Source organism: Hypanus sabinus, chromosome 28, assembly GCF_030144855.1.
Source record: "Hypanus sabinus isolate sHypSab1 chromosome 28, sHypSab1.hap1, whole genome shotgun sequence".
NCBI lineage: Eukaryota > Metazoa > Chordata > Chondrichthyes > Myliobatiformes > Dasyatidae > Hypanus > Hypanus sabinus.
In genome coordinates this window covers 22127759-22143451 of record NC_082733.1, presented here as the reverse complement: position 1 = coordinate 22143451, position 15693 = coordinate 22127759, and the positions used below count along the sequence as shown (strand labels likewise).

The 15693-nt window shown below is 42.2% G+C and overlaps 1 long non-coding RNA gene across 1 annotated transcript in view; it reads right to left on the bottom strand.

The window, feature by feature from the left end:
* Positions 1 to 1190: 1190 nt before the first annotated feature.
* The window catches only part of LOC132382345 (uncharacterized), a 74938-nt gene continuing 60435 nt past the window's right edge, over positions 1191 to 15693 (bottom strand). Inside the window, exon 3 of the long non-coding RNA XR_009508287.1 lies at positions 1191 to 3106. This is a non-coding gene — a long non-coding RNA (uncharacterized LOC132382345). The remainder of the gene's footprint in view (positions 3107 to 15693) is intronic.

Here is a 15693-nt window from a genome sequence, read left to right as displayed (position 1 = left end):
CAGATAGTCTTCAAAGGACACTATTCACTGGCTTTCTCTCGTTGCTAGAGAAACATTATTTTGTGATCTAACTGTAACATTACCTTACTGTTCCTGTTTTTCAAGACTGTTATTGTTGTACTGGTACTGTTCCAGTCCTCACTTAGACTGGTGACAGTTCAATCACCTACTGCTGTCCTCATTACTGTAAATAGCAAACTTAGAGACTGTGTCTCTGCTCAAAACTTTTTGAAAAGCTAGGTCAAATTAAAGTGTCACACACAAAATGCTGAAGTAACTCAGCAGGTCAGGCAGCATCTTTGGAAAAAAGAACAGTTGACATTTCATGCCGCGTCTCAGCCCAGAGTGTCGACTCTTTGCCATAGATGCCGCCTGGCTTGCTGAATTCCTCCAGCATTTTGTGTGTGTTACTTGGATTTCCAGCATCTGCAGATTTTCTCTTTTTAGTGATCAACTTAAAGTATATCTTGTTTCCATGGTGGGAAGAAGTGGGTGAAATAAAGGGTTAATTTGTGCTCGAATTTTAGCAGGATACTGAATTCACTGTTTAATTTCAGAAAATGGGAGGTGGGATCAGTTATTTTTAAGACCAGCAGCAATAAAAATTTGCTAATAGTTTTTAATGGCTGGAGTTTATATATGCACTTATAGTATTACAGTGTGTGAATTGTTCGAGGTTCAACTTCATGCTGTTTGAACTTTTATCAAAGTTCATGGATAAAGTGTGTTAAAAAATCATTTTGGAGGTTCTGTTTCATGGAAAGCAAAGAGAAAACATAGATGGTAAATGCAGAATGTTAAAAGGTGACACTCATGGAATGAATGTATTTTTCTAAGATTTGATTGAAGAACAACCAAAGTAATTATGAGGACTTTAATTGTCTTAAGATTAACATCACATCATGAAAGCCCTCTAATGTATGTTTTTTTTTTGGAAACACTAAATCTCAATTGCTGAAGGCCATAGTACAAGAAGACCTATTACCAAATGTTTCAAAGGAATTCATAATAAACTTAGAATGTGGCAAAATTAAATGATTAAGCAAAATCCCCCATCAATACTCATTTGAAATCTACAATACTCCTTTACTAACCTATTCTCTGACTTGAAGTGGTGACTGAAACATTAAGAAAATAAATTTAATCTTGGTTGAGTTCCTTTATTTGTATCCCATTTACAGCTGTTCTGTTTTCCTTAGTACAGTCATACATTCAAAACTGAATTAATACAATCTTACATTCTGTTATTTAACCTGACATTTTTAAATGTAATTGTATAAAGGAACATGTTTTAACTGATGCACTTTACAATAATCCACTGTGGGATCTGATGAGCATGAATGAACAATGAAATGATGTGAATATTCACAGCTGCAGTTGCCCATGTAAGTTTTCTTTCTCATTTACATCTCAACATGTCACCTACAAAAAGAATTCTGTACTTTAGGATGCAGTAAGCCATTTGATTCTGTTTTTTACAGCTTGTAGCTACTTACTGATTAATTGGAAAGTACTGTTACTGGTAATGGACCACTGATTCTTTACTCTTCATTTTAATTCCCTTTGATGAAAACTAGGCCCGAGCCAGGTAATGACTTTGTGGATTGACTGCTTGAGAGACAAATGTAATACGCTAATATTATAACACCATAAAATTAAAAGGATGCTTATCCGAGTATAGGTCCATTTTGACTCCATTGCTGATCTGTACAGGGATTATCAGCTTTGGTTATTTAATTCTTTCTGTGTGTTCATTTTCATCGAACAGTACAGGACAGTATGGTCCCTTCGGTCCATGATGTGCTGACTTATAGAAATTTACTACAAGATTAATATCCCCTACACAGCCCAGAACCCTCTGTTTTTCTTATACTCATGTGCCTATCGAACAGTCTTTTTTAGTCCCTATTTTATCAGCCTCTACTCCTATCCCCAGCAGTGAGTTCTAGACACCTGTCAGTCTCTGTGTAAATTCTCCCATAAACTTTCCTCCACTCACCTTAAACAGATATCCTCTGCTATTGGCTAAAAACTTTAAAGCACAACTCTTTACGGCACCAGTGTCGGGCTCAATTCCCACCACCGCCTGTAAGGAGTTTGCACGTTCTCCCCATTATCCATTTCCTCTAGGTGCTCCAGCTTCCACCCACAGTCCAAAGACTTGTTGGCTGGCAGGTTAACTGGTCATCCAAAATTGTTCCATGATTAGGTGAGGATTAAATCCATGGATTGTTACACAGTAGAGCTCAAAGAGCCAAAAGGGCCCCATCCCACACTACATCTCAATAAATAAATTAAAATGCTGCAAGCAGCCAAGAATGAAATAAAGCGTAGCCAACAGCACAACCTCTTGTACAGAGCAGAACTGGTTTATAAGGTGGACATATACTTGGTTAAACATCCTTTTAATTTTAAGGAGTTTTAATATTAGCATAGATGGGAGTGACTTAATGTGTTCATCGCTCAAGCAATTAATGCAAAGCACCATATCCCCTCAGTTTAGATCCCACAATAAAATTCCTTCCAACTTATTTTAGTTCATCTATTTATTTATTTAGAGGTGCAGTGTAGACATGCCCTCCATCCCAATGGTCAGTGCTGCCCAGCAACCCGCCGGTACTTAACACTAGCTTAAGCGCTGAACAATTTACAATCAGTTAATCTATTGATGGACCGTGAGAGGAAACCGGAGCACCTGGAGGAAACCCACGCGGTGACTGGGAGAATGTAGTAACTCCTTACAGACAGTACCTAAACTAAACTGTGATCTCCCTACTCCCCCCCCCCACCCCACCGAGCTGTAATAGCATTGTGCACACGTGCATGCTACCTTTGAAGCGGAGTAGCAGTACTCTCTGCCCATTGAGCCACCGGCTGTGTTTATTTTAATGTAATACGAGGGGTGATTGATAAGGTCGTGGCCTAAGGTTGAAGGAGTCAATTTGAGAAAACTTAGCACATTTATTTTTCACCCTCCCCTAGTGATGCCACCATGTCCTTGTGGACCTCCTTGGGTGATAAGCCCTTGAGACCGAGGTAGCGGATGACTGCACGAAGGCTGATGTTATCCATTTTCTCAGACTGCTTACTTGCAATTTTCAATTATCTGAAACAGAAATACCACAGAAGTTATTAGCATAGTTTCTAATAAATAGTTTCTACATAATCACTCAAAGAGTTGAACTGCACGTGCAAGTAACAAGAGCTGTATAACTCATCTCCTTCTACCTTAGGCCACAAACTTATCAATCACCCCTGCTGTTCACCACTTACTGGAGATCCAAGATGCCGACTCCTACAAAGAAAGGGATCCGTATGCTCCATGACCGCCGGACTAAGTGTGTAAATGCAGGAGGGGACCATGTTGAAAAAAAGATGTGCTAGGTTTTCTAAAATTGACTCCTTCTGCATAAGGCCACAAACTTATCAAACACCCCTCGTATAAAAGGGAATCGACTACTGATTGCACTTGAAAATGAACTCATTTTAGTTTGATGTCAAGGTGCCAACCATACATCGCAATCTGACTCTGCCTTGTCTGAGCAAGAGGTATATGACGGTGAGAGAATTTCCCCTGTGCTGTGCAAAGTGCTGCTATAGAAACAGGGTCAGGCTACAAGGTGTAGAATCGCACTGATAGTCTCCTTTGTGCACATTAAGTATTTAAAAATGACAGCAAACTGTAAATTTAAGGTTTGGCATTTTATATTGTTAAAGGCAACGTAATTTTAATGTAATTTCTACAATGGACAACTTTTACTCTGATCGAACATGGAACATTGGCCTATGATGATGTGTCAACATTTTAACCTACTCTAAGGTCAATCTGACCCTTCCTCCTACACAAACTTCATTTTTCCATCATATTCTGCAAGATTTACGTGCAATTGCTAAAAGCCTAATTTCTGGACTAAATATCATCTTATACAGTAGAGTGATTGATTCTTATTTATCTTCCCTGGCCATATATAGTTACTTCTGCTCCTGAAGATATAGACTCCTTGACAGCATACACTTTCGCAGACCACTGTGCCCTTCATTCCAGGTCATCTCTTCTCTGGCCATTATTCACATACCAACATACCTCAGCAGTCTACTTGATCTTGTAGGGCTTAATTGTATCCATAAAAGTAGATAAAACTTAATTGTACATAGAAACTAGAATTGGATCAGGATCGTAAGTCAGAAACTATTTTACTTCCTCTATAATGTAGGGATGCACAAATCATTTTCAGCATCTATATCACTTCTCTGGTGGTTATCTGTGAAATAAGCTTCATGTGGGAATTTAAGCTCATTGGGTTGTATTATTGTTTTTATTTTTCATTGTTGCTTTCCTGAATTGTTACTTTCTTTTCTGAAACATGTGCAATACTGTGGCCAAAATACAGTATATTGCCTGGAAGCAGTTTAGATGAAGGTTATGCTCACTTCACCTCTAATGCATTAGTAAAACTTGAAAACGCTGGAAATGCCCAGCTGGTTAGGCAGCGTCTGCGAAAAGAGAAATAATGAGAGCATTTCAAACCAGGAGCCCTTTGACGATGTTGAATTATGTCATAGTGAGGAGCCGGCTCGTCCCGGAATGGGAGAGTTGTCTGTGTGGGTGGGTGGGAGGGAGGAAATGGGCCTTTTGTTGCTTGTTGTGTTCTGTGTTGTTCTGCCGATCATTGTGAGCTGGCTGCGTTGGTGTCAGAATGTGTGGGGACACTTGCAGGCTTTCCTCAGCACACCCTTAGTTCGTGCTGGCTGTCAATGCAGATGATGCATTTCGCTATATGTTCTGATGTGCATGCGATACATCAGCAAATCTCAATCAACATCTTCAGAAGAAGCAACATCTGCAGGCTTGAAACAATATCTCTCATTCTGCAGATAGTACTTGACCTCCTGAATGTTTCTAGCATTTTCAGTTTTTACATTTGCAGTCTTGTCTTTGGTTGCATTAAAGTTTCTTAAATAAGATGTAAGGTAAATTGTAAGAAAATCTTAGCAACATGTCATGTTTTTATGATTGTGGCAGTGAACGCATGTAGTTCTATATGGACAGACCATTTTGTTTACAAGCAATGATATAAGACCATTTGACATAGCAGTGGAATGAGGCCATTCAGCCCATTGTGTCTGCTGCACCATTCCATCATGGCTGATTTGTTATCTCGCTTAACCCAATTCTCCTGCCTTTTTCCCCATAACGTTTGACGCCCTGACTTATCAAGAACCTGTCAACCTCCTCTTTAAGTATACCCAATAGCTTGGTCTCCACAGCCATCTGTGGCAATGAATTCCTGAGATTCACCACCCTCTGGCTAAAGAAATCCTTCCCATCTCTATTCTGATGCTATGCCCTCTATGCCCCCACTAATGGAAAAAATCCTGTCCACATCCACTCTATTTAGGCCATTTGCTATTTGATAGGTTTCAATGAGATTTTCCCACATTCTTTTAAGTTCCAGCAAGTACAGGTCCAGAGCCATCAAACACTCGTATGTTAACCCTTTCATTCCCAGGATTATTCTTGTGAACCTCCTATGGATTCTCCCCAATGCTCGCACAAGCTTTCTTAAACAAGGTGCCCAAAACTGCTCACAGTACTCCAGGTGAGGTCTTTCTAATGTCTTTTAAAGACTCAGCATTATAACGTAACTTTTGTGTAAGATGCGTATTATTGTTTTACATAGCATCCCAAAACATTTTACAAAGAGACATTGGAACATTAAAGCTAAGCTAGAAAGAAAGAGATCGGGAGCAATAACCAAAAAGTTGCTTGAAGAGATTTAAGTGGTGTTTAAAGGAGTGTGGAGCTGAGGGGTTTATGAATATATTTCCAGAGTCAGAAATATTTGTTAGGAAGCATGGAAAGGTACATTAAAGGAAAATTTAACAAATGACAAGCCAATTGCAATTCCGAATAGGACTAATAAGCTAATTTAATTTATTAATTAATTTTGCTGTTTTCTTAAAGTTTTACTTACTAAAGGATGTGCACATTTAATAACACAGGTTTTTACAACACAACAATATGGGAATTAATTTAAAACAAAGATGAAAAGAAAAGCTATTTCCTACATTAACAAGTCATTTCAGATTGTACAGAAAAAAAACTATAGAAGCAATTTTGATTAAATAACTACTTTTTAATGGACACAATTTTTTCATGAGAGCTCTATAACTTATACGCAGGCAATGACTCTTTCTTAATCCTTTTCAATTGTAAATGAATCAATAGATTTTCAAATTCTTACAAAAACGCTGGGTGATTAAGTTGTTCAACACCAGCTGCTTATGCCTGTCAGGTCCATCCATCTATCAGCCTAATTTAGTGGTGTCTGCTTATCTCAGGTGCGCAATGTGTTGAAAGAGCATAACGGCAGTCTGTGACAGTTAATAAACTCTAACATTAAAATCTCCATGCTTGTCATTTCCAGCGCATCCTTTGTGATAATGCTTTATGACACAACCCTGGAGATGGGCATAAGATGCCAGGGCCTTTTGGCCTGATTTTTTTTGATGTGCAGAAAAGATAAATGGGGAGAAGTAATGGCACTCGAGCTGCTACCCGTTCCTCTATTGCAGCTTCTCACAGAGAATAATACAGACTCTTTTTATGTATAATTAAATCGAGCTGGCTTTCTGTAGGTATGCAGATTCTGAGAAATGATGTATGGTGCAATAGTCTGGTAGGGGCTGATTTGATGTAAATGAAACTAATTAAGGAAATGTCAAACATAATTAATAAAACAGGTTTAAGTTGCAAAACATTGTCAGCTGAATGAATGAGGATGCAATCCTTCCCATTGTTTCTGCTTTATTTAGAGCATTCAATTAGGTCACATATCTCTCTGAAGTGGTTTTTCCACCTCACCTCCTCTTAGCCTATTCCCAGAGTGGGGGAAAATAAATTTGCCTGTCTGTCTGGTGACTGAAAAAAATTAATTGCCAAAACCTCATCCTGTCCAAGTATTACATTCTGGTTGCAGGACATTAACATAACCAATTTGCGTGAACTAACTGGTGACTACTTAATAGAGCGCCTGACCGCTGATAAGGCTCAGCTGCAGCACATTAGCATTTTCATAATATAAAAATATTATAGTTGTATGATTTGGCAATGGCCATTCATTATTGATAAGAACAAAGGTTTTATAAATTACAAAGGAGTGCGTGACCTATAATTACGGTGAGCAAATTAGGGTGTGCTGTGAAGTCACTTACATTTCCCTAGAAGTAATGATGCTAGAGACCTTTCCCTCCCTTGGGGATTATAAAAATAATGGATTCCCCTACTGCTGCAGATGGGGTTGTGAATGAGCCAAGCCTGTCATCTAGGACAGTGTTTATACAGGCTACAGCTCATGGTTCCAAGCCCCAGTGAGCTCCAATCCTTCACCCAGTTTGTTGTGGGAGGTGGCGGGGGGGGGGGGGGGGGTTGCGGAACACATATGCCCCTCTATTCAATTTAAACAAGAATATCTGCACGTAATTTATTATACTCAAAAGAAAATGTAATTGCAGGCAAATTAACAAGAGCAGACTACTGTAAAAATGAAGTATCTTAGCATTAAAGGATTTCACTATTCATGAGGAGGGCTGCAAAGTGCTATTGACTGCTGCAATTTGCAATGAAAGCAGTCCAATTTTACTGTATTACCATTAAGCCCCAATAGTTTCAAAAAAAATGAAAAACAGTCAGAGGATGAAATATTCAATTCTTCAGTAATAGGTACAAATGAATTAATAAGAAACCATGCACTGGTTGTGAAAAAAAATGTTAATGAAGTTCCTACCTTGCTAAGCGTTGTTGGTGTTAGACTCAGCAAAAAATATGGCTTGCGGGCATTAGCAAACAATTTTGTCAGGCTGAAGTCTGGATATCACCCACCGTTTACCCAAATCTGTAATTTAACAAGGCACGGCTTAATGAGGGATCGTCTATTGGACAGGGCGTGAGACACAGCTTCTCAGTAATGAGACCTTCAACAAAGTCATTCTCGCCTTAGATTAACTAACACAAAGTAACAAAAATACTTTGTTACCTTAACACTGTGACTATTGTATCGGAACTGAACAGTGTCCGTCTTTCTAGCAAGCAGACTCTTTCAAATTCATCATGTGCCATTGAATTTAAAAAGCAAAATTATGCACAATCTTAGCTTTGTTTTTAAGTAGCACCAATCTAGTATCCTATACACTCCCACCCCTAATTTGACAATATGTTTGCTCCTGTCAGAACTAGAATGGCCATTGATACTGAAGATTAAGATTGTGCCTGGGATAGTGGTCTCATAGGGCATTGATATCATGTGGAGTGGACACTGAAGAATATTTGCAATTAAAAGGTTCAAAATCCTTTTAATCTTGACCCTAAAATTGAATATTAAGCTGCTGTGAATGTCTTTCCAAAATATTTCAGATAATTTGACATTTTTTTTCTCTTACCATAAAAATATCTGGTAAAGTTATCTTTTACTTTTTAAGGCCTGCAACAAATCTTTCAATTAAAATATTAATTCAAATGCTTTTAAAGCTTCAGAAGACAGAAATCTGCATATCAAGCCCATCAAGTTGGTATGTTCTGATCTTAGGCACAGCTACTTAAAGACTCTGGTAGGTTACACTGTAAAATTGTTGTCTAAGAAATTTAGTGAATGTTTAAATTTATATTTGAGTTTTAAAAAAAAAGATTAATCTGCTCATTATGATAGTTGCATTAAAAACAACAGTCTGCTGACTCATCACTGTTCTAGTAAAGCTTAGTCTGATGTTAGTCTTGGGTTATATCGATATTTATAATCTAAAATACCATCATTAAAATAAAACAATTAAATTAAGAGACTCATTAGACTGCAACAGTATCAATTATTCTGTAAATATTCAAATCACCCATCTTCTTGGAGTAGCACAAGAAATAATCAGTGCGAAGTACTTATAGATCTAAATTGTGTTCTGTAAGGTCCAACCCACTTGTTAGGTCCCATATATCAATGTATCCATGCATCAGACACTGTTCCTCATATGGTCTTCTGTACAGGCTAAAATTAATCCAAGTAATAATTTGTCTCCTTTTCCATTTTTCAGTCCCATTATTGTTTAAAGTGAAAGATCTTGCACTATAAAAGGGGGACAGTTCAGTTAATTTATTGAGATCCAAGTCTTAGCCATAGGTGACAGAGCTGTTGGTCGTTTATCTAATTGTGCTATGCAGATAAGAATTAATTAGTCTTATTATTTTTCTCATTTTAGATAGCTTTCCCATCTGGATGGTATAAATTCCTCTGTGCAGGTGATTAATTACTTGGACTGTAGCTGGCTGATGTGGAGGTTTGTACACATATACACTGAATTGACAAAATCCTGATCAAGGGTATCCAGCAGAAAAATAAGACTATACAAAATATTTTCAAAAGGATCAATTGTATTTTCATGATGTATTTTATTTTCTTAATTTAAACAGCACTGAATTTGACCAACCTGAGCACAAGTGAAGTTTAACAAGTAGCAACAGCAAATGCCCGAGGTTTAACTTTGGCTGGTATTAGGCTTAGATCTCTCCAATGACTAACTTTAAATTAATTGGAAATGATAAATATGTGTTTCCCATTTCTTGTTACTATATCCAGCCTTGATAATAATTTTAAGTAAGAAGCCAGCTGTGAAAATTACATTAGTTTTAAGTAATTAATACTCTATTGTTGTACTAACAAATAGGAAAGAATCTTAACTGTATTCTTCTACCTGTTTCTTTTAATTTGGATAAATGAAAGTTCCATCTATTATGAGAATGTTAATATTTCATTGTTGAACTACTGCACAAAAGAAAAAAACAAATGTACACACATATTTTAGGAATGATTTTAATGTAAGAGCCATTTTGCATACATTAAATTGCCGAAGAGCCCTTCATCCCTGGTTGGTCTTTCTTCTTTCTTCCCCCCATCCCCCTCCCCCATCCCATCCCCACTCCCCCACCCCCCTCTCCCCTCCCCACCCCCCAATCCCCATCCCCTACTCTCTCCATCCCCCCACCCTCCCTCCCCATCCCCCATCCTCCCCATCCCCCCATCCTCCCTCCCCATCCCCCCATCCCCATCCTCCCCATCCCCATCCTCCCCATCCCCATCCTCCCCATCCTCCATCCTCCCCATCCTCCCTCCCCATCCCCCATCCTCCCCATCCCAATCCCCCCTCCCCATCAAACCCCATCCCCCATCTCCATCCCCCAATCCATCCCATCCCCTCCCCCTTCCCCCATCCCCATCCCCCCCTTCCCCCCATCCCCATCCCCCCTTCCCCCTTATCCCCCATCCCCCCATCCCCCATCATCCCCCTTCCCCCTTCCCCTTCCCCCCTTCCCTTTCCCCTTCCCCTTCCCCCTTTCTCACTCCCCTTCCCCCCTCCTCCCCCTCCTCCCCTTCCCCCCTCCTCCCCTTCCCCCCTCCTCCCCTTCCCCCCTCCTCCCCCTCCTCCCCCTCCTCCCCTTCCCCCCCTCCTCCCCCTCCTCCCCTTCCCCCCTCCTCCCCCTCCTCCCCTTCCCCCTTCCCCCCTCTCCTCCCCCTCCTCCCCTTCCCCCCTCCTCCCCCTCCTCCCCTTCCCCCCTCTCCCCCTCCTCCCCCTCCTCCCCTTCCCCCCTCCTCCCCCTCCTCCCCTTCCCCCCTCCTCCCCCTCCTCCCCTTCCCCCCTCCTCCCCCTCCTCCCCTTCCCCCCCTCCCCCTCCTCCCCTTCCCCCTCCTCCCCCTCCTCCCCTCCCCCCCTCCCCCCCTCCTCCCCCTCCTCCCCTCCCCCTCCTCCCCCTCCTCCCCTCCCCCCCCTCCCCCTCCTCCCCTCCCCCTCCCCCTCCTCCCCTCCCCCTCCTCCCCCTCCTCCCCTCCCCCTCCTCCCCCTCCTCCCCTCCCCCCTCCTCCCCCTCCTCCCCTCCCCCTCCTCCCCCTCCTCCCCTCCCCCCCCTCCCCCTCCTCCCCTCCCCCCCTCCTCCCCTCCCCCCCTCCCTCCCCTCCCCTCCTCCCCCTCCTCCCCTCCCCCCTCCTCCCCTCCTCCCCCTCCCCCTTCCCCTCCTCCCCCTCCCCCTTCCCCCCCCTCCCCCTCCCCCTTCCCCCCCCTCCCCCTCCCCCTTCCCCCCTCCCTCCCCCTTCCCCCCCCTCCCCCTCCCCCTTCCCCCCCTCCCCCTCCCCCTTCCCCCCCTCCCCCTCCCCCTTCCCCCCCTCCCCCTCCCCCTTCCCCCCTCCCTCCCCCTCCCCCTTCCCCCCTCCCTCCCCCTCCCCCTTCCCCCCTCCCTCCCCCTCCCCCTTCCCCCCTCCCTCCCCCTCCCCCCTCCCTCCCCCTCCCCCCCTCCCTCCCCCTCCCCCTTCCCCCCTCCCTCCCCCTCCCCCTTCCCCCCCTCCCTCCCCCTTCCCCCCCTCCCTCCCCCTTCCCCCCCTCCCTCCCCCTCCCCCTTCCTCCCCTCCCTTCCCCTCCCCCTTCCTCCCCTCCCTCCCCCTCCCCCTTCCTCCCCTCCCTCCCCTCCCTCCCCCTTCCCCACATCCCCCACATCCCCCTTCCTGAGGATACAAAAGCCTGAAATCACACACCACCAGTCTCAAGGTCAATTTGACCTCACACTCTAACTTGTCATACCTTTTGCACCTCATTATCTACCTGCACACACTCTGCAGCCACATTATTGGGTACACCTGTACACCTGCTCAAATATCTAATCAGCCAATCACATGGCAGCAACTCAATGCATAGAAATATGGTCAAGAGGTTCAGTTGGTGTTCAGACAAAATACCATAATGGGGAAGTAATGTGATTTAAGTGACTTGACTGTGGAATGGTTGTTGGTGCCAGATGGAGTGTTTCAATTTCCCAGAAACTGCTGCTCCTGGGATTTATGTAGAGTTTACAAAGAATGGTAAAAAAATAACAAACTAAAGATCCAGTGATAGGCAGTTCCGTGGGCAAAAATACCTTGTCGATGAGAGAGGCCAGAGGGGAATAGCTAGACTGGTTCAAGCTGACAGGAAGGTGACAGTAACTGAGATAACCATGTGTTACAACAGTGGTGTGCAGAAGAGCATCTCTGAATGCACAACACATCATACTTGAAAAGGATGAGCTACAAAGTCAGAAGACTGTGAATCTACACTCAGTGAGCACTTTATGAGGTAGATCTGCATGATGTTATTGCTTTTTGTACAACTTCTAAGTACTTGTATCTTGAAATGATCCATATGGATACCAACCAAAGCAAACTTGTAAATGATGAACTTTTTAATGTTTGATAGTTCTACATATGTATTGTACGTATCTTGTTTTGGAACAAGTTACATATGATTTTTTTAAAGTTTTATGTTAAAGACCTACATTTATAAATACTCTTACATCACCTTTAGATTCCTTAATAAGCTTTAGAGCTAAGAAACCACCCGTCAATTAAGGACAATGTGCTAAAGTAGGAGACACTGTTGCTATTTAGTGAACAGCAAGATCCTACCAGTTCCAACATGATGAAACAGTTGACTCTTAATCAGTTGCCAACGGTAAATATTTCTCAGAATATTGGAATAGTCTATCTTTACTTTAAAGTAGTGAAATAGTTGGAGTTGTGGTGCTCTGTCCAGCTGATGCCCTTATTTAACTTAACAGAATAATTCTCAATAATTCAGTTTTTCCATTCGCCCATCAAAAGAAAATCACATGAAGTCATGCTGAAAGATTTTGCATTCATAGGGGAAAGGATGTTCATATTAAAAGTGAAGTCCAAAACATTGAAGTCATTGAGTGATTGGGTGCAACAAGTTGAGACTCCAGGTATATTTTCGGTTCCCATGGGGACTTTATCCCAAATTCTAAGGAGAGAGTTGTGAAGTTCATATACCTTGCATTGTGTTTGTTCCAGCACCACTTAGCTACTTGTCTCACAAAGTCATCAAGATATTCAACTAGTTTAGCTAGTTCTCTGTCTGCCTGCCCCATAGTGGTTGACTACGCAAGATAAAAAGTGATCCATTTAAAACTGAGAAGCAATGGCATCCCTTGCATTCTCATGAAGGCAAGATTCCACTGGAAAAATTTCCAGGAATCATTTAGTTCATCTAATCTGCTTGATAGAGAGAGGCAACACTACCACTTTGTTATTCTGATGGATGTAAACCCAGGTGATAACTTTTGAATCAATGAACTCCACTCACAGAGATTTACTTTTTTTTATTGTGGAGATACAATGCGGAACAGAGCCTTTTGGCCCAACGAGCTGTGCCTCCCAGCAACCCACCTATTTAACCCTGGCCTAATCACAGGACAGTTTACAATGACCAATTAACTTACCAACCCGAGCGTCTGTGAAATGTGGGAGGAAACTAGAGAACCTGGAGGAAACACACATCCACGGCGAGGTTTGTGCAAAGCCCTTACAGACAGTGTTGGAATTGAACTCTGAACTCCATCGCTCCAAGCTGTAATACTGTCACCCTAACAATTAATTTTGTACCTCATAAGTGTATTACACGGATTCTGAGATCCCTTTTATCTTGTCATTTAGTTAAGCAAATGACAAGGATAGAACAACCAAAAAAATTATTGTTTTTTTTTGGAAGGCAATAAGCACTCAAATAAGAGGTAAATGGAACATGAAGAGCAGTGGGTTAGCTGCAGGGAGTTGTTTATCCGGAGACTTTTTGATGCTGACCCTCTGGGTGTAGAGCTCAGAAAAAGCAACACAACAGACTTTTAACATCATAAATTAGTGAGTTGTTTGTTATGTCTCCCCTCTCGCTGTGAAATGGGGACACCACTTTTTCCTCTATTAGGGAGAGAGAGCCTGTGGCGTGTTGAATTACCAGGTGAACGAGTAACTTTTTGGGATACTGCAAGTCTGTGTCTTTATTGGTGCTTTGCTGCATGCTTGAGTGCTCGGTGGGGGGTGCGGTTGCTTTCTTGTTGGTGGGGGAGGGGGCGTTGCCTTGCTGCTGCTTGTGCATGGGAGGGGGAGTTGGGGGGTCTTTGGGGTTCTGACATTTTAACTGTAAACCATTCTTTGGGGCACTCTTCTGTTTTCGTGGATGTTTGCGAAGAAAAAGAATTTCAGGATGTATGTTGAATACATTTCTGACATTAACTGTACCTATTAAACCCTATTGAAATAACTGATGTAACTACATACCAATATTACATGGTACACAAAGAGTTTATAAACTCATCAAATGGTTGATGTCAAACAAATCCTGATGAAAATTTTGGTTAAGAAAACACAGCACAGGACTGGGTAGAGGAAGATCTAAGGTGGATAAACAAGAACCCAGAAGTATAGTTTCCTTGAAGATCCACCCATAGTTAACTGTACTCTCATTGGTTTATAGACTGGCTGTCTATTGGCATGTGCGTATAAAATTTGGCTTGTTGGTCCTCCTGGGACTGAATCCATTCCAAAGTGGCTGCAGATCATTGTGCTAGCTATCATATAAGTAATGCTACTGTTGCAAGTTCATATACAGCCTTGCACTTTGTTGGGAGTCACTGAAACTGTCTGGTGCAGTGCTTCACTAATCCCAAAAGGGGAAGATTATAGGATTGCTGCCATGCTACGCTGGGTCCCTTGAACACGGGTATCCATAACGTCAAGACAATTGTCTCACTGGCAAATTGAGCTTTGCATGACATTTCACAACATGGTTGGTTGGATGCCATAATAATCCATTAAGTTCAGTTTGTGTGTGAGTTCTAGTATGTAGTTAATTATTTGAGCTTGTGGGCCTTCTTTGCACTTCAATGACAAATTCTTCAGTGTTTTGTGGGCTATGTATGATGTCTGCCATTACTTTGTTCACGATAGATTCTGTTTCATGTCTGGAAGGCTTTTGGAAGTTGTAGCAACATTGGATTGACATTGCCTTTGATTTCACAGTAGAGAGACTTGTATTGGCATGGGGTAATGCTTGAAGTGTGCGATTAAATCTATGATCATCTGGTAGATTTGGACTCTGCAGATGTTGCTGACAATGATCAGATCAGGCTTCCAGTGGTGACAATTGATGGAGTGTAAGGATCAATCAGTCATTTACACTACCTCTGCCCATTGTCCTAACTCACTGGTAGTGTTGCAATGCCAGTTATTACTAGTCATCTTAAAGTCAGCAATAACAGATTGAGTTTTGTTTGAGTTTGGGAGTTTCAATATTTTGTTGGGTCTTTCCTAGACTGAAATGGCTGAAATTTCTCTGGTGCTGATGTTCAGAATTTTGACCTCACTGTTGTTTTGTCACTGATGTCGTCTCCATGATGTCTGATCCTACAAGGTTTGCACTCATGTGCAAAACAAATAAAACTGCAGATCTGAAACAGAAAAATGGAGAACGCAAGAAGAGCTCAGCCCTTCTTCAGAAAGGCTCTTTTGAGGAAAAGTCCCCGTTCTGAAACGTTAACTGGTTTGTCCTGTTCGTAGGATGCCCCCTGTCCCCAGTTTTATCCCAGGTACCTGTGGTTGTTTGCTGATTGGCCTTTTACCTACTACTTACAGAATCTGCACTCACTTTCCATGCAGCCTTGAGTACAACACCATTGCTCGATGGAAGTGAGGCCCTTGCTGGATATGACGTTCATTGCTGGCCCTTGGTGTTCTTTAATGATGGCTCAGACATCTGGGTTACTCTTCAGGCTGATTTGGTGTGCTTTGTGGACAGTCTAAATAAGAATTATAGTGTCTGCAGTCAGAATATCTC